This window comes from Pteronotus mesoamericanus, unplaced genomic scaffold, assembly GCF_021234165.1.
Source record: "Pteronotus mesoamericanus isolate MK-2021 breed Mesoamerican mustached bat unplaced genomic scaffold, CSHL_Meso_final scaffold_167, whole genome shotgun sequence".
NCBI lineage: Eukaryota > Metazoa > Chordata > Mammalia > Chiroptera > Mormoopidae > Pteronotus > Pteronotus mesoamericanus.
The window spans coordinates 8,180,530-8,207,902 of NW_026555308.1; positions in this window are offsets into that span (position 1 = coordinate 8,180,530).

The window sequence follows — 27,373 nt, forward strand, 5'->3', positions numbered from 1 at the left end:
TGTGGATAAACCAAGAAGAACAGCTGGGGTGCAAGACAGACCGTGCAATCCAGGGTTCCAGCACAGGAAAAGAAAGCCTCAAAATGTCCAGCTGTAAAAACCTGTGGGGGTTGAGACAGTGGGAGAAACTGCCAGCCTCACAGGAGAGTTCATAGGAGAGACCCACAGGCTACTGGAACACACACAAACCCACCCACCTTGGAATCAGCACCAGAAGAGCCCAATTTGCTTGTGGGTAGCAGGGAAAGTGACCAAAATCCAGCAGGGAGCCAAGCATGTGACATTGTTCCCTCTTGGACCCCTTCCCCCATACAACATCACAATGCAGTGACCTGGGTTGCCTGGCCCTGACAAATACCTAAGGCTCCACTCCTTCCAATGTAACAGGCATGCAGAGACAAAGAAATATGGCCTAAATGAAAGAATAGATCAAAGCTTCAAAAATAGAACTAAGCGATGAACAGAGAGCTGAGCTATTGGATGCACAGTTCAAAACACTGGTAACCAGGATGCTCACTGAATTGGTTGAGTATGGTTACAAAATGGAAGAAAAAGTGAAGGCTCTGCAAAGTGAAATAAAGAAAAATATACAGGGAACCAATAGCAAATAGCAAATAACAGGGAAGGAAACTGAGACTCAAATCAACGACTGGGAGCAGAAGGAAGAGATAAATATTCAACCAGAACAGAATGAAGAAACAAGAATTCAAAAAAATGAGGAGAGGCATTGGAACCTCTGGGACATAAACTTTAAACATTCCAACATCTGAATCATAGGGGTGCCAGAAAGATAAGAGGGAGAGCAAGAAATTGAAAACTTATTTGAAAAAACAATTGGAGAACTTCCCGCAATCTGGCAAAGGAAATAGATTTCCAGGAGATGCAGGAAGCTCAAAGAGTCCCAAAGAAGTTAGACCCAAGGAAGCACGCACCGAGGCACATCCTAATTACATTACCCAAGATTAAAGATAAGGAGAGAATCTTAAAAAGCATCAAAAGAAAAGGAGACAGTTACCTACAAAGGAGTTCCCATAAGACTGCCAGCAGATTTCTCAAAAGAAACCTTGCAGGCAAGAAGGGGCTGGAAGGAAGCGTTCAAAGTCATGAAAGACAAGGACCTACATCCAACATTACTCTATCCAGCAAAGCTATCATTTAGAATGGAAGGGCAGATAAATTGCTTCCCAGATAAAGTTAAAGGAGTTCTTCATCACCAAGCCCATATTATATGAAATGTTAAAGGGACTTATTGAAGAAAAAGAAGAAGATCAAAAATTGAACAGTAAAATGACAACAAACTCACAACTATCAACAACTGAACCTAAAACAAAAACAAACTAAGCAAACAATTAGAACAGGAACAGAATCACAGAAATGGAGATCAGAGAGGGGAGGGGGGAGAATGGGGAGAAATGTACAGGGAACAAGAAGCTTAAATAGGAGAAACAAAAGAAATGGGAGGAGGTTAAGAATAGTATAGGAAATGGAGAAGCCAAAGAATGTATATGTATGACCCATGGACATGAACTAAGGGATAGGGGAAATGTTGGTGGGATGGAGGGTGCAGGGCAGAGGGGAATAAAGGGGAGGAAAAAAATGGGACAACTGTAATAGCATAATCAATAAAATACATATTTTAAAAAATCCCCTACTATGAGTATGTTGCTGTTGATATCTTTCTTGAAGTCCTCCAAGATTTTCTTTATATATTTGGGTGCTTCTTCAAACTTATATTTTTTAAACAAAAAGTAGTATGTGTGTGTGTCAAAAACATGCAAGCTCTGCAGTGAGACATAATCCTCCTTCTCTCACTATATCTCTCTATTGTCCTTTTCTCTCCTCCTTCTCGTCCCTTACACAAGACACCTCCCTAGAAGCAACCACTACTGCCACTACCCATCAAGAGATTCATTTTATGAATGCTTGAAAGTAGGTGGGGTTTTTTTACATCTTTGACCAATATACTATAGCAGAGATGCTGCTAAGTGACTTCTGAGGCTAGATCATAAAAATGCAATGTAATCTCACCTTGTTCTATTGGGACATTCCCTCTTGGAACCCAGCCACCATGCTGTAAGAAAGCCCAATCATCCACTGGTGAGGCTTACATGAAGAGGAACCAAGGCTCACAGCTCAAAGCCCTGGCAGGGTTTTCCATTAATAAGCACACCAACCTGCTACATGAGTGAGTCATCTCAAAAGTGGGTCCTCCTGTATGAAGAAAAGGGAACCCTTATGTATTGTTAGTGGGATTGTAAATTGGTGCATCCACTATGGACACAGGATGGGGTTCCTCAAAAATTAAAAGTAAGACTAGCATATAACCCAGCAGTCCCATTTTTGGGTATTTATCCAAAGACATCCAAAACACTAATTAGAAAATATATATCCTCCTCTATGTTCATTGCAGCGTTATTTACAATAGTTAAGATACTGAAGCAACCTAAGTGCCCACTGACAGATGGGTAAATGGATAAAGATTTGGTGCATATATACAATGGATTATTACTCAGCCATAAAAAGGAAGGATGCCTTACCATTTTTGACAACATGTATGGACCTGGAGGGTATTATGCTAAATAAAATAAAGTCTTTCAGAAAAAGACAAATACCATATAGTTTCACTTATATGTGAAATCTAAAAATCGAAGTAAATAAACAGACAAAACAGAAACAAACTCATAGATACAGAGGACAGGCTGATGATTATCAAATGAGAGGGGGTTGGGGGACAGATAAAAAATGGGAAGGGAAAGGGATGTACAAATTTCCAATTATATTAATTGTGGGGATTACAATTTCCAATTATATTAATCTACATGGGGATGTAAAGTACAGCAAAAGGAATTTGGTTAATAATATTATAATAACTGCAGGGGAGTCCAACCCATGGTCCATGGGCTGCATGCAGCCCAGGATGGCTGTGAATGCAGCCCAGGATGGCTGTGAATGCAGCCCAACACAAAATCATAAATTTACTTAAAAAATTATGCAATTTTTTTTTTATATCACAAGGTATTTAATGGGTGGCCCAAGACAACTCTTCCAGTGTGGCGCAGAGACACCAAAAGGTTGGACAACCCTGCATGGGGTCAGATGTGTACTAGACTTCTTGGGTTGTTCACTTCATAAGTTATGCAAATATCTAATCACTATACTGTGTACCCAAAACTAATACAATATTGTATGTCAAATGTAATTTAAAATATTTTAAAGCATTAAAAAATAAGCAATGAAAAAGAAAAAAAGTAGATCTTCCTTTCCCCAGCTCAGCTGCTCCAGCAAAGCCAAACCAGTACTACTGAACCCTGTCCTACTTACAGATTAATCCACAAACCAATTGTTGTTGTTTTAAGCTGTTAAGAGTTGGGGCTTTGTGTTACGCAGCAATAGATGATTATATATCGTATCTTTAACAAGCCTCTCAGACGGTTCTGTCGCAGGTGATCAGAAGTTGGCACTTTGTAGTAGATTGCTCTCTGCCATCTCTGTGACCTTGGAAGTCACCTTAGTGAACCTTCCCTGTCTACCACAAGGCATACTTTCTGTTGTTAAGCATCAAAGTCACTTTCACAGAAAGACTTCACGAATACCTTTGTCTACCATGGATTTGATGAGGAAAACCTGGACCTCTTCTGCACAAACATGTTTGCATCAACATTTTTTTCAGGGACGCTTGGAGGTCTCCCCACTTCTGGATAAGCAAAGCCAATTTTCAGTTTATATTTGCAAAAGTATTTGTCACCTAAGAAAGAAGGAGCCTTGTTAATTCTTAGGTAAATAACACAAGTCCAAGAACAATACTCCCATACCAGTAGCCACAAGATGCAGGAAAGGACAGCCCTCTCGAGATTGCTCAGGCTCCCTCACAGACTCAGCAAGGCACTGGCTCAAAGGAGGGTGTGGTCACTCCACTCTCAGTAGAGCAGGAAACCAAAGATTAGAGGGGGAGGCCTTGAATTCTGGCTCTGGGACTTACTAGCTGTGTGTCTTTGGAAAGTTGCTTCACCTTTCTAAACTTCAGTGTCCCACTATGCAAAATGAGAAAAGTAAAACCTTCCTCATTAGACCACTATTAAGATAATATATGAGAATCACTTAGCAGAGGGAGGAACATAGTACATACTCAGGAAATAATAAGAGTCATTGCTTTTTAACATGTGTCACTGTCATATATTGCCCAGATAAAAAGAGGCAGATTGAAGGGGTAGAGGAGGCCCTGGGATGGAAGTGAGGAGAACTGGATTCTTCTGTGGGTCTTGATGCTCACTTGCTCAGATACCTGAGGCAAAGTGATTGACAATGCTGGACTTCAGTTTTTAAATAAGGTGGAGGGACTAGAGGTGCACTTAGGAGCTTAGTGCACCTTAGTCCTTCTTTGGACTGCTGACAGTGTCCTATTGCCTAATATTTCAGATACCCTTTTAGCAATAGATGACAGAAACAGCCTCAAACCACTTAAGCCAAAAAAAGAGAAATGGTTGGCTCAGAGAAGCCAAAAATGGGTTTAACAGTCAAGCCTCAAGAACACAGTCAGATCCCGAGAACAGCTGGGACCTAGGTCTCATGTACCTCTCTCCCTCTCACTTGCCCAGTACATTCACCCTCCCCTCACAAACTGTCTTCCTCATTGATATGAATGCTCCCTGCTTCCAGTTTGGACCTAAACCCACTGGAAAGAATGACTGGCCATCTTCCCTTCCCAAGTCCAAACATCCCAGCTCAGTGATTCATTGGCCCAGCCTGGGTCAGCTGCTAACACCTTGACTGATCAGCCATGGCTTTGGGATACGGTCCTGTGAGAACACAGCAGCCCTCCTGGGAGCCATCTGCTACCTACCTACCTATCCAGAGTGCATGTCTGAATGTGCAACTCCTGCTCTGTACCCTAGAGGGAAGCACTTAAATCTCCATTATTACTTTTCAAAGTGCCCCTACTCTTATCTTCATACAATCCTTATAACAACACCACATGGAAATAAAACTGACAGTGTTCTATTGATGTAATATAGGACACATTTGGGCTTAGGAAAGCTGAGTGCTGTCACCAAAAACAGATAGCCTGTCCACGGCAGAGGCAAATCTAGCTAAGGAAGCAAGTACCTGGACTTCTCTTCCAGGAAGCTTACTCAACATGCACTGTGTACTTTGCCTGATCTTTCCAGAATGCTCATGAATGAAGACCCAGGAATGGAATCCCACGTGTCCCTTATGCTGACAGCTGTGGAGGCTCCTTTGTGGGCTACTTTCTGTATCTGACGTCTCCTTGCCTATAAAATAGCAGGCCCAGGGACTCTCAAGCCCAGAGAAGGCAAACAACAAGCTTCCTGGGGCCCTTCCAACCTACTAAGAATGAAAGAAAAGAAAGCAGAAGAAAACCGTGGAGATGCCCAGAACAGCTCCAGGTTCTGGCAGAAGAATAGATTTAATCAGTGCAGACGCCACTCCATTGCCTCCCTCCAGACCTTTTACTGGTCAGGATGGGGAATTTGCTTCTAGTTGTCATTTGGCATCCCCAAGGAGAGGCAGAGGTGATTTCCCTACCTTGCTTCTTAGCTTGCAGCCTCTCCTTCAATTTGTTTAATGTGGCATAGTGGTTAAGCTTGCTGGCTTCAGAGTTGGCCCACCTGGCAATGGGCCTTAAAAGCTAGTTTCCTTATGTGCTTCATTTTCACCACTCACATAATAGAATTGACAGAAAGAGTATTTGTGTCACAGGTTTATTGTGAGAATTAAATAAGATATTACAAATAAAGTGCTTAGTACCATGCCCGGCACATGGAAATTGGAATTATTATTACTTACACAGTTGGAAGAGTGAATGATAACTACCGAGGGAAGTATTTTTTTTAACCACTGTTTTCATATAACAAAAGCGGTGCACAATGAAAAAGCAAATACAAAAGTTGGGACCCTTAATGGAATAACTGACCTGGCCTGTCTGACAAGTCAATGTGATAGATAAAAAGGCAGGGCTGGGTTGTGCTCAATTTAAAGGATTTAAGAGACACAACAACCAAACGTAATGTGTGGTCCCTAATTAAATCCTGGTTCACATAAACCTGGTTAAAAAAAAATATTTTTGAAGGACAGTGGGGAAATTTGCACAGACTATATATTAGATGACATTAAGGAACTACTCCTAATTCTCTAAGATATGATCATGGTGTTGTGATTAGGTAGGAAAGTATTCTCATTTTAAAAATATATATACTAAAATATTTAGGGATAAAATATTAAGATGTCAGTAACTTTAAAATATTTCACCCAAAAGAAAAAATAAATTAAGGGACTAGGCAAAATGTCAACAATCACTAAATCTAAGTGATAAGTTTATGGATATCCATTATACCAGTCTCTCTATTTTTGTATGTGTTGAGAAATTCTCATAATAAACAAGACATGCTTATTGTAAAAAAAATTAAAAGCTACAGAAAATATACTGAAGAAAATAAAATAGTTCCACCACCTAGAAAAAAATCTCCAATGATATTTCTCTGTCCTGCTATCCAGATGTATCTCTGCCCTGTTTTTGTCTATTTTAACATCACAGCAATCACCAAGCACATGAAATTCTGCAGCCTGCTTTTTAAAAACTTATCATAAGCATCTCTCCTTGTTATTAAAATGTCTTTGCAAACATCATTTCTAATGCGGCAGAATATTCTCTTGAAGGCATGAACCAGGAAACCTTTAAGTTCCTCTACCACAAAGTTGTAATTATCATTAAAATGATGATGCTGAAGAAAGTGATGACGGCTTATATTCATTGAGCGCTTACTGGATGCCTGGAGCTTGAACAGGCATCAACTCTTTTCATCTTTGCAACCTGTGAAGTAGCTACTATTATTATCAATGCCATTTCATGGAAGAAGAAACTGACAATGGGAGAACTAAGTGACAGGGTCACACAGCTAGGAAGTAGCAGAGCCGAGACTTAGAAGTACAAATGTAAGCTCACACCTTTAATTCATTTATTCATTCAGCAAACAGGGCAGGGGCACCTGCCCTGGGTCAGGTGCTGAGCTGGGCTGTGGCCCACATTGTGTGGACTGCAGCGGAACTGCTCACAATTGAAATTCGTCAGGCTAGAGGTCGCAGGAGTGGTGATTCCTGGAGCCGGAGTGTACAATGTCTGCATTCCTTCTCCACAGCAGATGAATAAGCCAGGTCTCAGACTTCCAGAAATGACTCTTCCTGTCCAGGCGAGAAGGGATCCCTGGCAGCAGAGAGAGAGTAGGGGTTGAGGATAATTTATTATTGATAATTAATGATGCCAGAAACCTTTTAATATTCATATTATTTATTCTTAGCCCTGGCTGCCTGCACCAGCACCGACAGTTTATTGTTAATGAGACAGGGAACATCTTTAAATCAAATGAATTGACATTTTTATGGTGTTCAGCAGGCCCTAAACATAGGATCTTCAGCTGGGGAGCTTAATGTGATCCATGGGAAGGGATGGGGCCCCACTGAGCCTGGTGCAAATGGAGGTCACTGAGGAGCAGCCAGAGGGGGAAGAAGCTTCATGGGTCCCCAGCCAGATCCAGGGATTCTGTCCCACTGTTCCTTCCTGGTTTCCCACTCTCCTCCCATCGAAGCTACACTGCCCCTCCCCACCCTGCCCTGGAAGCTCCAACTAGCTCTCCAACCTTGGGCATGACACTTCAACTGCTCAGTGCCTCAGTTGCCCCATCTGTAAATTGGATTAATAACAGTTCCTTCCTCGCAGTGTTGTTATGAGGATTAAACAGATTGATTTACATAGAGAAGTTGGAACCACACTGGGCACTTTGCTGATATTCATATTGCTATTGTTCATAAGATAAATTTTTTAAGATTTACATGGTAGATTTTAACACAATTTGCAAAAGATTCTGAATTACCTTCCATAAAAAGATTTTATATGCGAACCTTATTGAACTCAGTAATAGCCATGTGGCTTGTTTTGGCCACCCATACATGTGCAGGTGGAACTGGCATGTGTCACTTCCCAGCAGATTTAACAGCCAACATGGTATTCACTATGTCTCCCCTCCCCCCTGCCCCTGCATGAGACTGGCAATGCTCCACATAGAGTTTCTTCCACCTGCCAGGTCCCAGAGTGAAAGTGACATGGAGCAGAGCTACTGCCAACCCAGGATGGACATGCAATGTGAGAAAGAAACAAACTTTTGAGTGTGGAGGCTACTGAACTTTGGGGGTCATTTGTTACTGCAGCAAAACCTAGCCTATCATAACTGACACAGAACTTTGCCTTAAAATGCTCTCAGTCCAATGGAGAAGACATAATAAACAGATCAGGGCTGTGACAGTAGAGAGCAAAGGGGCTATGGAAGTCCCAAAGAGGAAGGCCAGATCTCACCAGAAAGGACTGGGTAGGAACGGTCCTCAAAACCTACCTTCCAGTATGAGCTGGGAGGAAGAATTACCCAGCAGGATAATGCCTAACATTTATTGATTGTTCTAGGTAGTCTGTACATATCATATTTTGCCATGTATAATGCACACCTTTTTTGCCCAAACTCTTGGAAAAATAAGGATGCACGTTACACATGGGTATAATAATGGGTATAATAATCCCATGTATAATGTGCACAAAACATGGGTGAACAGCAAAATACATGGCAAATTTTCCTCATTTAATGCTCAGAACAATCCTAGGAAGTAGTTATTATTGTTATTATGATCATTCCTACTTTTAAATGGAGGTACTGAAACTTTTAAAGCCTAAGAAACTTGCTCAAAGTCCCATGTGAAAAAAATTTGGACCCAGGCAGAGTATACGTACTTGCCATTACATTATTCTGTCTCCTGGATAGGTCCTCACCTTCCACCTACCTCTGAACTACTGGGGGTATGGGGGAGTGAGCTCATTAAAAAGGAAACCTGGCATCATAAGAAGAATTCTGGTGTCCTCCACGATCTCTACCTCCAGATGTTATATGCTAAATACTCACCTCTCCTAAGGGCAACTGGAATCTGGGACTTGGTTCTAACCAATATAACATGATACCTATAATTGGTTATCTTAATGTTATTGATAAAGTAGGGAAGTAAAGGTAAAGTTGTAGCTGATGAAGATGCAGCAGTCACTAGCCAGGATGGGAGCATTTTGGTCAATTTTATGGTTCAGACAGCACTCTTGTTTTGTCTGTGATCAGGCATAATTGCAAAGGGGTCTTGCTTTGTCTTGACTTGTCATGGTGATAGTGACCTTGTCAGATGTTGGTGATATGTAAACTTGTTTCTGCTCAACAGTAGAACACCAGGGTCAGGTTGTGAGCACCAGGCTAGCTCCCAGATGTCAGGGACTGCTTTTCTTTTTCTCTTTCTCAGGAAAGTTCAAGGTGAAGAAGAGAGCAAGGAAAACCTGGATAGGCAGGCAAGAGCCAGCTGCCCAAGGGTTTGTACATCTTGACCTGGCCTCCTGAAGGCAGTTAAACAGTCAAGGACTAGCTGGTTGGAGATCTCTTGCTCCAACCTGAGCAGCAGGGTAGAAGAAGGTGGGGGGTTTCTCATTCCTTCCCATCTCCCGACTACTACAGATTGGCATAACTAGGGTTCAACTGAAGAATTACAACCATGCTGTTGCCCTAAGTCAATGGCGACACACCTTAAGAATTTAAATATCCACCACCCAGCTGGACTTTAGATCTGTCCCTCCCCCACCCCCATAGACTTGGTATTCATTGATTCCTTCATTCCTTCATTTATTTATTACTTTGTCTAGTACTTATTAAATGCCTGAGTGTCAGGCACTTTGCTTGGGCATTATTAATAGAACAGAAAACAGGACCACTGATTCTATCAGCCAGATTGCTTTCAACAGAATCACTTTTGCCCAAATCACATGCTTTCATCTCCTGCCTGCACTGCCCTCTCTCTTCTCTACCCCATGACTGCCTGTGAAAATCCTGACTGTCCTTTCAGGTTCATCTCTGAAGCCTCCTCCTCCATGAGGATTTGTAGATCCATTCTGACCCACAATGGAACCATCCTCCCATAAAACCCGTTGGCCAGAACCATTTCACATCAAGAGGTGCTGCATGATGGGAGAAGGGTCTGATGGTCTCAACACTGAAAAGAAAGCCAACCTATACCAACTGAAGAGAGGTAATTACCCCAAAGGTAAAGGACATTGCTCCCTAATCACTATGAAGAGATTTGACTATCCAGGGAAGCTCTAGGAACTCAACTGGAAGAACTTGCCCACCAGGGAGCAGGGGCCAAGTGAACTGGATTGAGAAGCCACCAACTTATGGACTCCATGAGTTGGAAAATAAGACTCAGAGCTGAAGGAATTCATTGTACATTCTTCTGGGCTACTGACCATTTAGTTATAAAGGTTGTTATTCTTAGCCCTCCCTCAGGCACAGAGTTGAGTTCACTATATTCAGGAATCATAGTGGCTACAGAATTAAGTTCCTGGAGTACAAAGGGCTCTGGGCAAGCCACCAGACAAGTTCAAGTCATGCCCTTGAAAGCTGAGACATTCCCCTGAGGTCTGGGGCTCCCCAACATACTTTTAACAAGTGCCTTTTCTGCTTAATGAGCCCAAGGCAGATTTTGTTAAGAATTCTAACAGGTATACTCACAATCCACCTACTCAGGAGTGACCATTGTTAAGATCACGGTGCTCAAATTTCGAAATCTTTTTTTGGTCATTTATGATTTAACACTTTTTCATTAAAAACAGAATTACATTTTATATAATGTTGAATAAACTACCACAATTTATGTGAGCAATTCACCAGTTATTTGAAGTGTTAGGCTTTTTCCTGCTAATCCTCTATTTTTGAACAATTTGATTGTTCCAACTAATCCTTGATTGTTTCCAGCGCTCACACCAGGTAGAACTATTTGACTGATAACGGATTACAAAGGAAAGAAAGCTCCTCCCCACCCCCGAGTTCTTTAAGGCAGACAAAATATTAATGGCTAACTGTTAATATTTTTGAGTGTTTGTTATGTTAGGCACTGTTCTAAATTCTTAACACGTATTATTTCATTTAACCCCCACCATAATCCAGGGGACATGAGAGATGGGTCATTCTCCCCATTTTCCATACAGGGAAGCTAGGCCTAGGATCGGTCTGGTGCTTGCCCAAGGCCACATAGCCTGGGAGCACCAGAGCCAGGATTCAAACCTGTACGTTCTGAAAAGAAGCTCTTCACATGCTGCAGCAGGGAGAATCCACATCTTTTGGATGCTCAGAAACATCAGCATAGGAACAGCTCTTCTGCAGCCCTTACCCCTCCAACACTGGTTTCGAATACCTGATAAAGTCTGACTGTATACTCCTCTAAATTTCTTACCACCCCTGCCATTCCCTCTCCTTCTTTCCAGACTAGCTCAGCAACAGAGATGGCTGACACTAGGAATATGTACCACCTCTTCCTTGTCTAAAACCTAGTGCAGAAATTGCTAGCCAATCATGCTCTTTTTCCTGATGGGTCTGAACTAATCCTCCGAATCTTTCTTAATACAGTACTCCTAGCACCCTCTATCAATCATTCAGAGTTGACATGTGAGATAAGGCTTCTTTGCTATCTCTATGCTGAGTTTTTTCAGAGCAGGAACTATACAATATTCAACACCTTAATAAAATTTTAAAAAGTAATATCAGCAACAACTAACATTTTGTATGCTTTTAACATGCTTCGGGCAGTGTGCTTAGTGGTTTATATGTATTCTATCCTTGAATCCTTACAAGGAAGATATTGATAATACCCCTGTCTCCAATGAGGCAAGTAAGGCACAGAGAGCTTAAACAATGCATGAAAAATTGGACTCTTAGTAAATGGTGGAGACAAGACCACAACCTTGGGAATTTGACTGGCAGAACACCCTCTGAACCACCAAGCCACGTGGCCCCTGCCCCCACTTCCAATCTGTGTCCCCAAGCTCCTTACAGTGTGTGGCATGTGGTAAGTACATAATCAGCATTTCATAAACAAATGAATGCTACATGGATAAATGAATTGGCTCAAGGTCCGGCTCAGAGATGGAAAGGCAAAGTGGGACCAGCCCCTCTCTCTAGGAGGCTGGACTGTGGGAGATAGTTTCTGACTCAGACCCAGCTCCCAAACCGAGCAGAAAGAACTGCCTCCCCTGCTTCTTAGCCTGACTTTCAAACCTTCCAAGAGTATTATTATCTGGCTTGCCCCGCCCACGGCCCTGCTTCTCCGTGGAGCCACTGATCACCGCCTGAGGGCTCCAGAGGAGAGGGGGTGGTTGGGAGCTGGCAGAAGGGAGGGCCTCAGGGGTTCTCTTAGTCAGAGGGGGGGATGGGGAATGAGGGAGGAAGCTGCAACCCTAGGCGGGGAATAGAAGCTGTGGAGAGGAGTCACAGGTCAACAGGAATCTTCCTCACATCCTCGGAGTTAATCCAGGAGGGGGTGAGCCTGCATAGCAGAGAGCAGGGATTCCATGGGGGTGGCCTTGCTGTGCCCCTGAAAAGAGGTGGGGTGTAAGATGGTTCATTTCCTCTATCTGGCCCTCCACTGGCCCATCCAAAGTGACAGAGGAGCTGGATCGTCTCTGAGGTCCTTTGAGCAAAAGGTTCTCTAACTGGAGCATTTCTTGTAAAGGAAACAAGTTGGCATCAACCTCTCTCCATCCCCAACATCACTCGGCTTGGACCCAGGCAGGCACTTTGATGCAGACTTCCCTGCACCACCCATCCTCCTTGTCACCACCCAGGGCTGTGTTAAAGTTACCACCACCGCTGGTCATTTCTCAATTCTTCCTCCAACCAGGCTCCTACCGGGAGGACACAAAGTCTGGCACCAATCATTATTTGGGCAGATAGTTTACTATCGATATGTCATTTATTATACATTCTCACCTTTGTTTCTGGACCTTATGGCTACCCTATGGAAGGCACCCTTTAACTGCTACTGGGGAATTTCATGAACTTTGCAATCAAACAGGCTGAGTTCAAAACTTTGTTCCCATGCTTACCACCTGTGTGGCTTTGGGTAATCCTCTGCTTCCCGGAGCCTCAGTGTCCTCATCTGTCCAATGGGGATTAGACAGCTTCAGAGGTAACAGTTACACCGTGTACAGTAGCTATTATTGTTACTTCGATTATCTTTTTCCCAAGTGCTAAGAGCTGCTTCCACGTCCCTCCATGTCTCTGATTCAGGGCTTTTTTCAGAACCATGTAAAGCTCACTCAGTGGGTCTCCATGCCCAAGGCAGCCTGGAATGGCAGAGTACTTATGCCTCGATGGTCTAGAGGGACAATTCTACAGGTCCAAGAGCACCAAGGCCCAGCTGCCCACAGCTCACTAACACATCTTTTATTGGCCTCCTCCCTTCGAAGACACGCCCTCCCTGTTCCTGCTCTTCTGCCCTCTGGGGTCTCCTCCCAGATAAAACACCTGCACCCACATCCTTGTCTCAGGATCCGTTTTCAGAGAAGCTTGAACTGGGACGTACACCTATAGTGACATCACCTCTGTACCTGCTCCAGGATACCCTCGCTGACCTCTCCCCCAGGCTGACTTGATCCTGCGTCTCCTGCTCTGTCCGACATCTGCATGGACATCTGCATGGCTGACCCCATCCCATTCCACTGTCACAGTATGTTTGTAAGCTTGCTCCCCACTCAGCTCCAAGACAATGTTCCTTTTCACCTAAAAGTCTCTTAGGAACTGGCTTTCAGGGTCCCCCATATTTTATTGCACTTGTAATTATTGCTATCAATAAAGACATGGGCTCCAGCAGCCTCTGCATTGGTATTTTGCTTTTCTAGAAGGTAATACAGTGCTTTATAGAAAAAACAGAGTTGAGAGTTAACTTGATTACGTGATTCTTAACTGTTACCTGTAAGTTCAGTAAAGGAATAGTTGCATGAATAATGATATATTCACTTAAAAAACTACTCTGCAGTCATTTATAATTTTAAAGTATTTTATTAAATAATAATTTTGCTGAGCACTTAATATACACCACATACTGGGATAAAAGCTTTTATGAGCATTATCTCATTTAACCCCTACATTAACCTTTTAACATAGGTACTGATATTACTGTCATCGTCATGATTATTATCCCCATTTTACAAATGAAGACATTGAGACCTTTTTCTAAGATTGTCACATAATATTCATAATGTAATATTGGGGTAAAGGTAGGATGTAAAATGGTTTATTCAATACATGTCAATTATGTTTATGTGAGTGGAGGGAAAAAGACTAAAATGTAATGTATAAAAACATTAGCCATTGTTATCTCTAGATAATGGAATTACAGATAACATTTATTTCTTCTGTGTATAACTTGCTTGGTGATTATGGGCCATTCACACCTTCAGGTTAGGGCTCCGATGTTCTGTGTTCTCCTCTATGAGATACAGGTTAGGTCCGCAGCTCCATCTTCTCCATGAGACTGAGGTTGGGTCCTTGTGGCCTCACCTTCTCCTTCATGAGATGCAGGGTGGGTCTCTGTGGCTCCATCTTCTCATTCATAAGAAGCAGGTATCAGAGCCTGTGAGCACTGAAAGCACTGCTGGGTGAGACATCCCAGGATTCTACAATCTCACTGTCAAGATGGGAAATTGCCAGGAAGCAATAATCAGCACCCAAGAGGAGCCGTAACAATGATGCTGGGTCAGGTCACTGAAGGGACTCACAGGACTCCAACAAAGTAAGAGTCATGAAGGTTTTTATTACAGGTTAAGGATGCAGGGCAAAAGAATAAGGAAATTCTGAGCATCTTCAGGAAGGAGCAACCTCCATGAGCAGTTGCTAAGGGCCCCTCTTGGTTGCACAGATCTAGCTTGGTCTCCACACCATGAACTACCTAGATGCGTGTGGGAGATCTCAGCCTCAGGGATGCCAAGGCATATGTTTCAATGAGACGTTTGTTCATTTTACCTTCCCATGGTCATGTAGCCAAAACCAGGCTGAGCAACTCAGTTTAATAACGGAATCCAGGTGCTGAGCATGTGTCTATGTTTTCCAATGAACTGTGTAGCAAGTTGGTTCACAGCACCTCCAGGCAGTTTTGGACTTCAGACAGCACACTATAAATCACTGATTAATACATCCCATCCCTTCTGGTCCAGGTCCATGGTTTCAGCATCTCTGGAGGTAAGCACGGAGTTTTGCAGACCAGCTGCAAGTTGGCCATATCCTTACAAAGTCCAACAATGTAGATGAGCCTTCCTATCCCCATGAAGTCACACTCCAACCATGGCCCAGATGAAAATAACACCAGATGTGCAAGAAATCCCCTGATCATTAAGGAAGCTTTGGGATACATCTTCCTAGAGCCTGAGCCCAGACTGGACTATTTCCTTCAGTCATCAATGATCCTCTGATCCTGGCCGAGTAGGATCATGGGTGGTGAGACAGAGACTTTATTTCCCTGCTTCCTCACTTCTGCATCCTCTCCCACCACCCCCCATAAAGCCCTCTGCAACATCCCATAGCTTGGCAGAGAGAAAAAGCTTGGGACTGAAGGAGAACCAACCAACCAGAATTCCACCTTTATTCAATATTTATTAACCATGCCCCATTGTGTCAAGGGCTGTGCCCAATGCTATAGAGTCCATGAGATTAGGGAGAGGTCATTCCTATTTACATGGCATTTATAGTCTAGTAGTGGATACAGATAATTAACAAACAAACATTCAAATAAATATATAACTTCAAATCCATGCAAGGGAAAGGAAACAAATTGTCGTGAGAAGAAAGGGGTTGGAACCTGCAGGAGATCAGAGGCCAAGAGTGAATGACAGGGTCAAGGGACTGACATTTAGGCTGAAGCCTGAAGGACGGTAGGACTGACACAGATGAAGAGCAAGGGAAAGGACATTCTAGTTGGAGGGAACAGCATGTGCAAAGGCCCTGAGGAGGGGCTGCTTGATAAGTTAAAAGAAGGTGACAGGAAGCCAGTGTGGCTGGAAGACAGCAGGTGTCGGGGAGAGTGGTGAAAGATGAAGCTGGAATGACAAAAGCGCATCATGACAGGACCTGCAGCCACAGCGAGGAGTTCGGACCTTATTCCAGCTATGATGCCATGAACTGGGTTCCCAAAAGCAGAGCCTGAAACAAAGGTTTGGTACAGGTCCTTATTTGGGAGGTGATTTCAGGTAGTAGGAATGAAGTTGTGGAAAGATGTTGGATGGAAAGCCCTACACACATTCACTGGGGGTAACAGATGAGCACTGGGGGGTCACAGAGGTTGGATGATGCTAGAGCTCTTGAGAATTGAGCAGAGAGTCTCCCATAAATTTTCTTCTGAAGGACAGGATGTAGCACATTTATCCACTCACTCCCTTTCCCCGCTGGCAGTTGGGTGCCCCCTGGGCTCTTTCCCCTGCTCTTCTGCACTTTTGCACAAGTTAAGCAGGTTCTCATAGCATCCAAAAGGCCCGGGGGCAGAAAGCAGAAGACACTGGACGCACTCCTGCAGCTGTGGCCAAGAGTGGGACCACGGGGATAAGATACAGACACAAGGACCTCTGGTGCCAATGAGGAGTCTGGGACAGTCTTTAAGCAGGAGAGGCCCATCTGATATGCAAGCTCAATGGCATCTACCCAGCTGTGCACACAAAGGAAACAATGTATTAAGTGCCTACTCCACATACCAGTTCTGAGTGCTTTATATAAATTTTCTTTAATTTTTCACAATAGAAATGATTGTCCCCATCTTACAGATGTGGAAACTGAGGCTCAGGGGAGAAAAATACTTTGCAGCAGGTCTCACAGACAGGGAGCCCCTACTGATCTTGTCTGAGGCTGCAGAGAGAGCAGGGAGCCGTGCTGCTGTGTTCTTGTCTGGAGGACTGCACTCCCCATGCATTCTGGTTTCTCCCCAGCTCAGGTAACACCAAGAAGCCAGCCCTCCAGAGCCCCCAGGGCCCTGTATTTTGACTCTCTGCCCCTGCAGGTGTTTGCCTCCCCCACGCACAGAATTATGCCGCCACTAAGACTAATTATAAGTGCTGGGTATTTATAGTGAGTTTCTCCACCCAATGCTTCCAGCACCTCGACGGAACTATTTACAGAATCCTCCCAGCACCTCCGAGAGAAAGGCAGAGCCTAGAAAGGGAAACAGGAGTGGCGTCCCCCGGAGTAAGGACCCTTAGCCGAGGAGGTTTTGCAGGGTGTCCTCTGAGGAAACTCTAGGATTTGACAGGACAGTTGTAGGGTGGGGAGTGGGGAGAGTGGAAAGGGGGTGGGTATGCAAGAGAGAAAAGCTTGCCCACAGCCACTACTGGGCCATTGCCAAGCATCAGCCCATTTCATCTCTGAGCCTTGATTTTTCTCACCTGTAAAACGAGCTATGACAGCGCTGCCTCCTAAGTTGTGAGATTTAAATGAGTTCAAGCAGGTAAAGGACAGAGTTTAGCAAGGAATAAACCTTGATAAATGTTAGCTATTTCTTATTATTCTCATCCTTACAACTAACCCAAAAAAGCGGATAAGCATTACGCATTGGGTTTGAACTTCCAAAATTTTATAATAATAATTGAAATTTCCAGCTGTGTCCTCCGTAATGTATGACTGTGCCACGAGGCTATTTAGGAACCAGATAGATATAGGCCATGGCAGGTAGTTTCTTGATGTCTCCACTCAGCTAGAAGGAAAAAGAAAAGAAAAAAAGGAGATGGGCAGGGGACACACAGAGACTTATTTCTGGTTCTACGCGGATGGTCACAATACAGTGACCCATGCAGCACATGACAAGTGAACTGATAGAAACAGGAAATTGGGACAAGATCTTTGCAGACTACCCAACACCCATACCTCCTGCCTTGTACAGGGGCCAACCCAAGAGCTAACCATGGGCCATCCAATGTGTCAGCTGTCAGCTGGGTCCCAGTGCCTAAACCAGAGAACTCTGGAAGTCCTCCCCAAAATGTGCAAAAGTATTAAAGTCCTGAGTTTACATTACTATTTATTTTTTATCCAGTTTTTACCATTTATATATATTAAAACTACAACATGCTGGACATTAAAAATAATTTAAACCCTAAAGAAGGATGAAGGCAGGAAAAAAAAAGGCTCATCCTCACTCCACCCAAATTGTCATTCACAAGGTTATATGGTTTTTATTTTCTAGGTGAGGGCAGAAATCCTCATCCATAAACCCAAGAGCGTGAATCCTCTCCTGGGACAGCCAGTGTCTCTCTGCATCACCCCCTCTGGGAAATGTTCTCTTCTGCACAAGGAGGTGGCTAGACAAGACCAGCTGTTCCCAGACTTTGCCTCACATTGAAATCATCTGGGAAATTTGAACAATCCCAGCTCCCAGGCTCCACTCGAAGCCAATGAATCAGGTGGAACCCAGACATCAGTGTGCATTTAAACCTCCAGGTTGTTTCAAGGATCAGCTATGGTAGCAGGCGCTCACCCCAGGCCTTCTCAAACATCAATGTGTGTACAAATTGTCCTAGGCCTGTGCTAAACTGTAGACTCTGGTTCAGTAGTTCAGTGGTAAGGTCTGAGATTCTGAATTTCTACAAATCAGCCAAGGGATGCTCATGCTGCTGCTTTAAGGAGCCTATTTGGAGCAGTGAGAGACTAGACCACTGGTTGAAAACTTTGTTATTCTTGGAATACTCTCCTCAAAGGAAACTTTACATGTAAACATATTGACCAAAACTGGTCAGATTGAAATGAGGAGTCAGAAATAAGGATTCCTCACTCAGACGCACTCCCAAATGCCTGTTAGGCAGAATCAGGTCTGCACCCCACCCCACCCTAGAAAACAAAGATGGCATGCCCTAATCCCCAGAACCTGTGAGTATGCTCTGCTACATTGCAATGGGAAATTGAGGTTTCAGATGAAATTAAAGTGTATTAAGTCAGATAATCTTAAAATAGGGAGATTATTCTGGATTATCTAGGTGGGCCCAATTAATCTGAAGAGGGAGGCAGAAAACGTCAGTATGATGAGATGTGTGAAAAACTCCATCTGCTGCTGCTGGCTTTAAGGACAGAGGCAGGCCCATAAGCCAAGGAATGCAGGCAGCCTCTAGAAGGTGAAAAGTAGGAGGAAATGAATTCTCCCCTGGAGCCTCCAAAAAGAGCACCTTGATTTTAACCAAGTGAGACCTGCTTCTGACCTCCACAACTTTAAGATAAATGTGTTGTTTTTGAAAGCCATTGATTGTGTTAATTTGTTATAGCAGCAATAAGAAATTAACTTCCTATTTCTTCTACTCCCTGAAGCCTCTCCCATAAAGTCCCAGGTCACTAAAAAACAGCTGAACTAGATGACCTTCATCACCATGGATCTGTGATAAACCTGCACTAAGTCTACCCTACACACCTACCTCCTAGGCAGCCCGCATTCCAGGGCTTGCTGATATATCCTGGTCTGGTGGTATCAACTTCCCTGGGATTTCAGAGCCTCACTCGCCTTCATTCTGCCTTTCTGGCAGGAAGGGAATCCTGGTAGCCTCCTCAACAATATGGAAGCTATTTTCAGCTCAGTATCTGAGTGTTTCAGTAAAAAGCAGCTTGGAAGTGTCTCCTGGCCCCCCTGGGGGAACTCTGTTCCTTTCATTGTGGTGTACATGGCCATATTTAGCCTAACATCTGCCTGCTCCCCATTGCCAAGGTACCCTGAGCACCTCCAGTCCAACCAACCAGCCCAGAGCAGGACAGGGAGTGAGGAGGAGAACTCAAGTCTGCCCCTGTCAGATCTCCCTTTCCCAGAGGTAGGGGTTTGGACTGTTCTATAAGAGAACAGATGGGCCCTGGCTGATGTGGCTCAGTTGGTTGAGTGCCAGCCTGCAAACCGAAAGGTCACTGGTTCAATTCCCAGTCAGGGTACATGCCTGGGTTGTGGGCCAGGTCCCCGTTTGGGGGCGTGGGAGGGGAATCCAATCAATGTTTCTCTCGTACATCAATGTTTCTCTCTCTCTTCCTCTCTCTCTAAAAAAAGAAAGAAAGAAAATAAAGAAAACTAAATGGGGAAAAATCAGTGTTAAAAAAAAGATAGCAGATGGTTAGAGGTCTTGGCAGGGGAACTGGTCCTGGATCTGATGAAGTCTCAACATAAAGGCACTAGAACAGTAGTTTCAGCCCTGCTATACACTGGATTCATCCAGGGAGCTTTTAAACTCTTGGTGCTCAGGCTGCTGCACCCCAAACCAATCAAATCAGGATTCCTGGTATGAAATCAGGGTGGCAGGGTTTTTGTTAACAACAACAACAAAAAAACACACAAGCTCCCAGGTGATCTCAATGGGCAGTCAGGGTGAGACCGGCTATCTCAGTGGTTTGCAGAGTGTGGTTAATGGACCAGCAGCATCAGCATCACCTGGGAGCTCGTTAGAACTATAGACTCTCAGGCTTCACTCCAGACCTGCCAAATCAGACTCTGCATTTTAACAAGGTCTCCACAACTGTCCTTGGCACATAAAGTTTGAGAAGTATGACAGTGGAGCGTAAGAGTTAAAACTGCTGGCTCTAGGTCAGACTGCCTCAGTCTGTGGAGTGTCTCTACAGTGTTTTAGCCATGAGGCCCAGGGCAAATGATAGCCTCTGAGCTCCTCTATTCCTCCCTTTGGCCTTCTCCCACATCCCATGGGGGGTTTAACCAGAAAACCCCAGGAATCCACAATAGTCCAGGGAGCTGGGTGGGGAAATGCAGGAGAATCCACAGCCTGCCATTGAGGAAGAAGTTCAGGTGAACCCTGAAGCTGAAACAATTTGTAGGGCGTCTGGAAGAAAGCAAATATGAAATTTCAATATTAAATCAGGTACATTAGGAAATGAATCCAGTTTAAAGAATTCTTTGCCTCTGTCTCTTTAAATGAGCACTCTCATCAGATCCTATGCTTTGACTTTCAGTTTCAAACAAAATTGTTGTGGCCCTGACTGGTGTGGCTCAGCTGGTTGGGTGTCATCCTGCAAAGCAAAAGGTCACCAGTTCAATTCCCAGTCAGGGCACATGCCTGGGTTAGGGGCCCAGTCCCTGACTGATGCATGCAATGATTGATGTTTCTTTCCCTCCCTTCATCTCGCTCTAAAAATAAATAAAATCTTTTTAAAAATTGTCATATATGTATGTAAATGGTTTATAATCTTGGCCTCATGAAAAAATAACAATCCATCCATAGCAATTGAAACATAATAAAAGCTTCAGGATGTTCAAGAGATGGATTATAGAAAGTCGGCACTTAATTGAAGCTCCTCCACTGATGTCATCAGAGACCTGGAAGAATGTTTCAAGAGCCAGTGTTTTAGAGGAAAAGCCAGGCAGTTCTCTGAAGAATTTTAAAAACAGGAACAAGGATTTCTCAGTTTGCAAGGCTCTCTGGAAGCAGGCCCTTTCGGATGAAGGCAGGCAGGCTATACTTAGAAAGAGACGCATGGTGAAGAGCATTTCTGTTACTATAAATTCATTTCCAAAAGCCAAACATATGTGTGTGCACACATAGAAATACCATATATATGGAAGATATAAATCAGCATATGACATTTAGCCCCTCCTAAATTGGGAAATGTATAAAATTATTCCCCCCCCCTTTTTTTTTGCCAGTGTGGCAATAAAAAGAAAGACATCTCACTCAAATAAGATCGATCTGATAGAAAGTAATCTATATTCCTGAGTGTAATTCATTTATTCATTCACTCGTTCAGTCTGCAGTTGAGAGTTTCAATGTGCCAGTGAGGAACAAGACTGAAATAAATCCAGTCTCCATGAAGTGTGAGGTCTAGTGCCCACCTCTCAAAATATCTCCCTAGACCAGCCCTGCCTCTTCTGGAAACTTGTTAAAATGCAAATTCTCAGGAACCATCCTAGGTCCACTAAATCAGAATCTGTGGTTTAACAAGATCTCCTAGGGACTTGTATGCACAGTAGGGTTCAAGAAGCTCTGCTCTGGTACAACCTAACTTCTAAATCTGCTTAGCCAAGGAGGAAAGTTGCCTGGAATTTAGATGCCCGTGGGTGCCTATGAGTCCAGGGACCCTCTCAGGAAGAAGGAAACAGGTTCTAGTTTCAGGGTAAGAGAGTTGGAGGGAAAGTATTTATCTTGCTAGAGAAACTGAAAAGTGCCATATCCAACTCTGACATTCTAGCCCACCAATGGATGGATTGGCTCCAAAACCAGCATGTAACAGATGGAAGTGGAAGGAAAAAAAATATTTCTCCCAAACTTGCTGAGTCCAAGGATGATGTTGGAAGATTTGGATGCAGACAGCATGGTTAATCTTACCAACTTTACCTTGAGTTTCATTTTTGGCAGGGGAATGGCATCAGCTTAAAAGTTAATTATAAGCAAAGAACAAATCATGCAGCTGATACACACATTACAAACAAAGTAAGTTCTTAAAATAGGCAACACACCACTTGGAACAATGGTTTACGAGCCCAAGGGTGCATGAAAATAAATGCAGAAGGTGAGCAGACTAATAGCTAATACATGTGAATTAAATGAGGGCAAATCGTAAGTATTAACTAAAAAAGAAAGAGATCCATGGTCAGGTTCTCATTTTGTAAACAAGCCAAGTAGAATGGTCCAGGATGCAACCCCTGAGAAGTGAGGAGGGAGGCCCCTGATGGAATAAGGGCTCCCCAAAGATGTAGAAACAGCCAGAAGGGCTGAAATGAGGGCAAGGGGAGGGGCCGCCAGCAGGGAGAGCTCAGATCAAAGCTGGCAGGCAGCATCCCACCACAAGAGGGTAAATTCAGAGGTGTGTGGGAGACGAAGTTTCAGCTGCAGAAAGTTTGAAATTAAGTCCAAAGTCCCCATGACGAAATGAGGAAACCAGGCACAGAGAGGGAAGGTAACTTTCCCAAGATCACATAGAATGTGTCAGGGCCTAGATTTGAACTCTAGTTCCCTCCCTCCAAGTTATACTTCCTTCTCATTCAGCAGGGATTGCAAAGTCCTATGCCTCCAGAGTCAAGCAGTCAGTAGAAATGTAAGAAGCTGGCCTGATGTAGGAAACTACAGACCAGCACTGTCCCGTTGAATTCCAATGTGAAACACATTTGTAACTTAAAACTTTCAAGTGTATATCTCAATTTGGACTAGCCACATTTCAAGTGCTCAACAGCCACATGGGGATGGAAGCTTGGATAGTGCAGCAATGGGGAGTGGCGAAGAATATTTAAAAACTGGAGAGCTGCGACAGTCCCAGCCAAGAGTGAATGTGAACCCATATGATCTGGTGTTCAAGGAAGCCAGAAGCCCATATTTTCGTGTGAAATCTTTCAATGTTAAAACAATGGGTTTGTTAATTTAAAATATATTATTGTGTGTCTTAGTCTGCTCAGGCTGCTACAACAAAATATCAGAGCCTGGGTGACTCATAATCAAGAGAAATTTATTTCTCACAGTTCTGAAGACTAGAAGTCCAAGAACAGAGTGCCAGCATGGTTCTAATGAAGGCCCTCTTCTTGGGTTGCAGATTACTGACTTCTCACTGGGCTCTCATTAGTGAAAGAGGTTAGGGACCTTTCCTCTCATTAGGGATCTTTCTGGAGCTTCTTTAATAAGGCACTAATCTTATTCATGAGGACTCCATCTTAGGACTTAAAATCTCAAAGTCCCCAGGTCCACACCTCTAATACCATCACCTTTGGAGGTTAGGATTCCAACATATGAATTGGTGGGGGCGGGGGGTTTGTGGACACAACCATTCAGACCACAGCACTTACTCTGCTAGCCAGAACATATCCAAGAATTAGCATGTGGGCCACCACTTTGTAACCCTATTTTACACCATTCTACCTCAGACACAAAGAGCAACATCATTAAATAATCATCTAAAGCATTCTCAGGAACCTAGTTAATCATTATTGACCACCTTTAAGACTAGTCCAAGCCACAGCTCTGTCACTCCTTCTCTGTATGAAGCCTAGTGAGTCAATTTCTCTGAATCTCAGTTTCCTCATCTCCAGAATGGGAATATTCTCTTTCAAGAGCTTGTCTTAAGGTCCAAATGAAGAAGTTAAATGGAAAAGCTACTCACAAATGTCCAAACACTGCACAATGATTGCTACCGGAACATTCTCTGACAACAGGACATGGTTAACCATCATGATGGCATCTGGGACCTCACCTGCTGTTGTCACTGGGAGCCCAAGCCCTGCCTGTCCACACCCCATCCCTGAAACTCAGAAGAGTCTTCTTCACTGAGATTTTTTGATTTCTCACCACCTCGTACCCATTGCAATCCGCACTAGGCTAAAATCCCGGACAGTAATTCATTTATTCATTCAGCAAACACCACTGAGCACTTGTCTTGCATCAGTTTTTCTGGAAAATGAAGCTAGGTATTGTAGGGGGCACCATTGGTGCTCTGCCCACCCCCCTTTTACCAGTTTTCTGTGCTTATCTCTCAGCTTTTATGTGCCCAGTTCACACTTGCTACCTTCTCCACAGGACTGCCTTTGAACTACAGAAACCCCATCCATCTGTAGAAGAGCCTGCAAATTGACGTCCCCAGTGGCTCATAGGGGCAGGGGTGCACAAACCTAGTTGCCCCTTAGCTGGAGGTGGGACTGATGCTAAGATGTCATTTGCACTCCAGAGCTCCCCATGGGGTCAGGTTACTCTTGGGCTTAGTCTGAAATCTCCCCATTGTTTGGCTACATCCTCTCCCTTTCCCTGCTTTTCCCACTCCCTGGCTGGAGGCACTTTTCTAATAAATCACATGCACATGAATCATCATCCCAGGGTCTGACTGTGGGATAACTTGACCTAGGACACAAACATTATTCATAACCAGCCCCTACTCTCAAGGAGCTCTCTGGCTAACGAAAGGCTGACATGTCGCAAACTGGAAAATGCTTGATTCACCGGGATTCCTTTTGGGGAAAGTGCTATATTTGTTTGAAGGGATGTGTTAATAAAGTCACTGGGGGCAAAATTGATTCTCTACAGGCATGAGTGCTGCTCATGCCTAGACTTCAAGAGACAAGGATGAAATTGCTCGGCATGAAACCACGAGAAGACTGTGTATTCCCCAGAACAGAAACCAAAGGAGAGTGGCAGGCATGGAGGAGAGTCCAGGAGCAGTGTGACAGGGCATAATGCCTCTCATCTTTAGCAAGTTAGCGAACCAGCATGCCCACACAGGAGCTGGAAGTGGAAGAAACCACAAGGAACTAAGCCCTTGAGAAACTATGAGAAGGACTTTGGACCTTCTCAGGCCATGGGATCAGGGACACTTGAAGCAAGTTTGCAAACTGCCACCAGTGCCCACCAGGAAGACTGGAGTAGCCTCCTACGTGTTCTCCTGCTTTTATGTCTGCCCCCTCCCACACTATCAATTCTCCACTAGCACCGAGAGTGAGCCTTTGAAATGCAACTGGATCTTGACATTTAAGTTTATAAAGTCCCCAAGTCCAGGTCATGTCACACATCTGTCTAAATAACTCTGATGACTTCCTGTTACATTTAGAACAAAATCCAAAGGTCTAATCCAGGACTCCGTGACTCTGTAAGATCCCTTTCTGTCTCTTGAACAGACCCATCTTGCTACCACACCACAGCTTTGCATTGGCTGTTGCTCTGCCTAAACCACTCTCTTAACCCCCAGAACTTCTCAGTCTGGGTGCTTCTCATCATTCAGTTCTCAGCTCAATTGTCACCTCCTCACCTAAGTCATTCCTTACTATTCTGTGTATTTTAATACCTCCTCCCCTACCCTCAATCTATACCACATAATTCTATACCAGTTTCTTCAGAACACTTACCATCATCTGAACTTGCCCTCTGGGTTTGTGTGTTCACTTGTTGATTAGCATTCTGTACCCAGAACATAAGCTTCATGTAGGCAGGGACCTTATCTTATCTACCAATGTGTCTACAGAGTCTTGCACATAGTAGATGCTCACTAAGCACTTGGTGAGTGACCAAATAAGCTTCTGAGGGACAGGGGAACCCCAATCTGTATTTGGATAGCATAAACAAGTGATGCTGACGTAAGAATGTGTAAGAGTTGTCTGGCCAAGATGGAGGCATAGGTAGATACACTTTGCCTCCTCACGCAAACATAAGAAGGATAACAACCAATCTAAAAACAAAAAGCAATCAGAACTGCCAGAAAATTCAAGTCTGGCAGTATGAAAGTCTGACAACCAAGGAGTTAAAGAAGAAACATTCTTCCAGACCAGTGGGAGGGGCAGAGATGGGTGGCCTGGGCAGAGAGAATGTGGTGTGGCACAGCAAGGTGGCGGTGGCAGTAAGGCAACAGCAGCAGTCTGCAGTCCAGGTGGTCGCAGTTCAAGTAAACAGTAAAATGACAACAAACTCACAATTATCTAAACTGAATCTAAAAAAATAAAAACAAACTAAGCAAACAACTAGAACGAAAACAGAATCATAGAAATGGAGATCACATGGAGGGTTATCAGGGGGGCGGGGGGAGGGGAAGAATGGGGGAAAAGGTACAGGGAATAAGAAGTATAATTGGCAGGTACAAAATAGACAGGAGAAGGTTAAGAATAGTATAGGAAACGGAGAAACCAAGGAACTTATACGTACAACGCATGAACATGAACTAAGAGGGTGGGGGCAATGCTGGAGGAAATGAGGGTATTGGCTGGAGGGAAGCAAAGGGGAAAAATGGAACAACTGTAATAGCATAATGAATAAAATATACTTAATTCAAAAAATAATAAATAAATGAAATTTAAACCAATTTTGAAATTAAAAAATTAAATTTAATTTAAACTTAATTTTTTTTAAAAAATGCATTAAAGTTGTACCAAGTTCTGTGAGAGCACAGAGGGGTCAGAGAAGGTGCCCCAGAAGAGAGGATATTTGAGCTGAGCCTTGGCACACTCATCTTTTGTTCAGGATGCTGTAATTGTTCCTCAAAAGCATGATGGTCTTTCTGATTCTTTCTGATTTGGGCCTTTCATAGATGCTGCTCCTTCCCTGTGGGAAGCTCCTCTCCATTCTTCACCTGGCTAATTTCTGCCCACACTCGAGGTTTCAGCTGCCATGCCTCATGTTCAGACAAGCATTTATTCTTTGACCCACTCCCATCCAAATTAAGTCCTCCCTACTGTTCTCTCTCCAAGAATTCTCTTTCATTCTTAGCACTTACTCTCTGGGAATTCTCTGCCTGGAATCCCCTGTCTTCTTCAATGCTATATCCTCAGCACCTAGGGTGTTCTTGAGGCAGGATAGTAAGAAGCCAGGAAAATTCCTGGTTAAGTGGAATGGGGAAACTGAAACGAGATAATTAAACAAGGCTAAACAAATTGAACAACTTCCAGCTAGCTAGTGAATCAATCATAAGACCTTATCTTCCCTAACCAAGGACACTTGAAAGCAAATGGTTTATACCTCTCCTCCCTAACAGGATAATAAATAGCTTAAATCATCCTGGTGGGAGATAGAGAACAGAGACCCAATTAATGCCATTTGTGCCAGCTA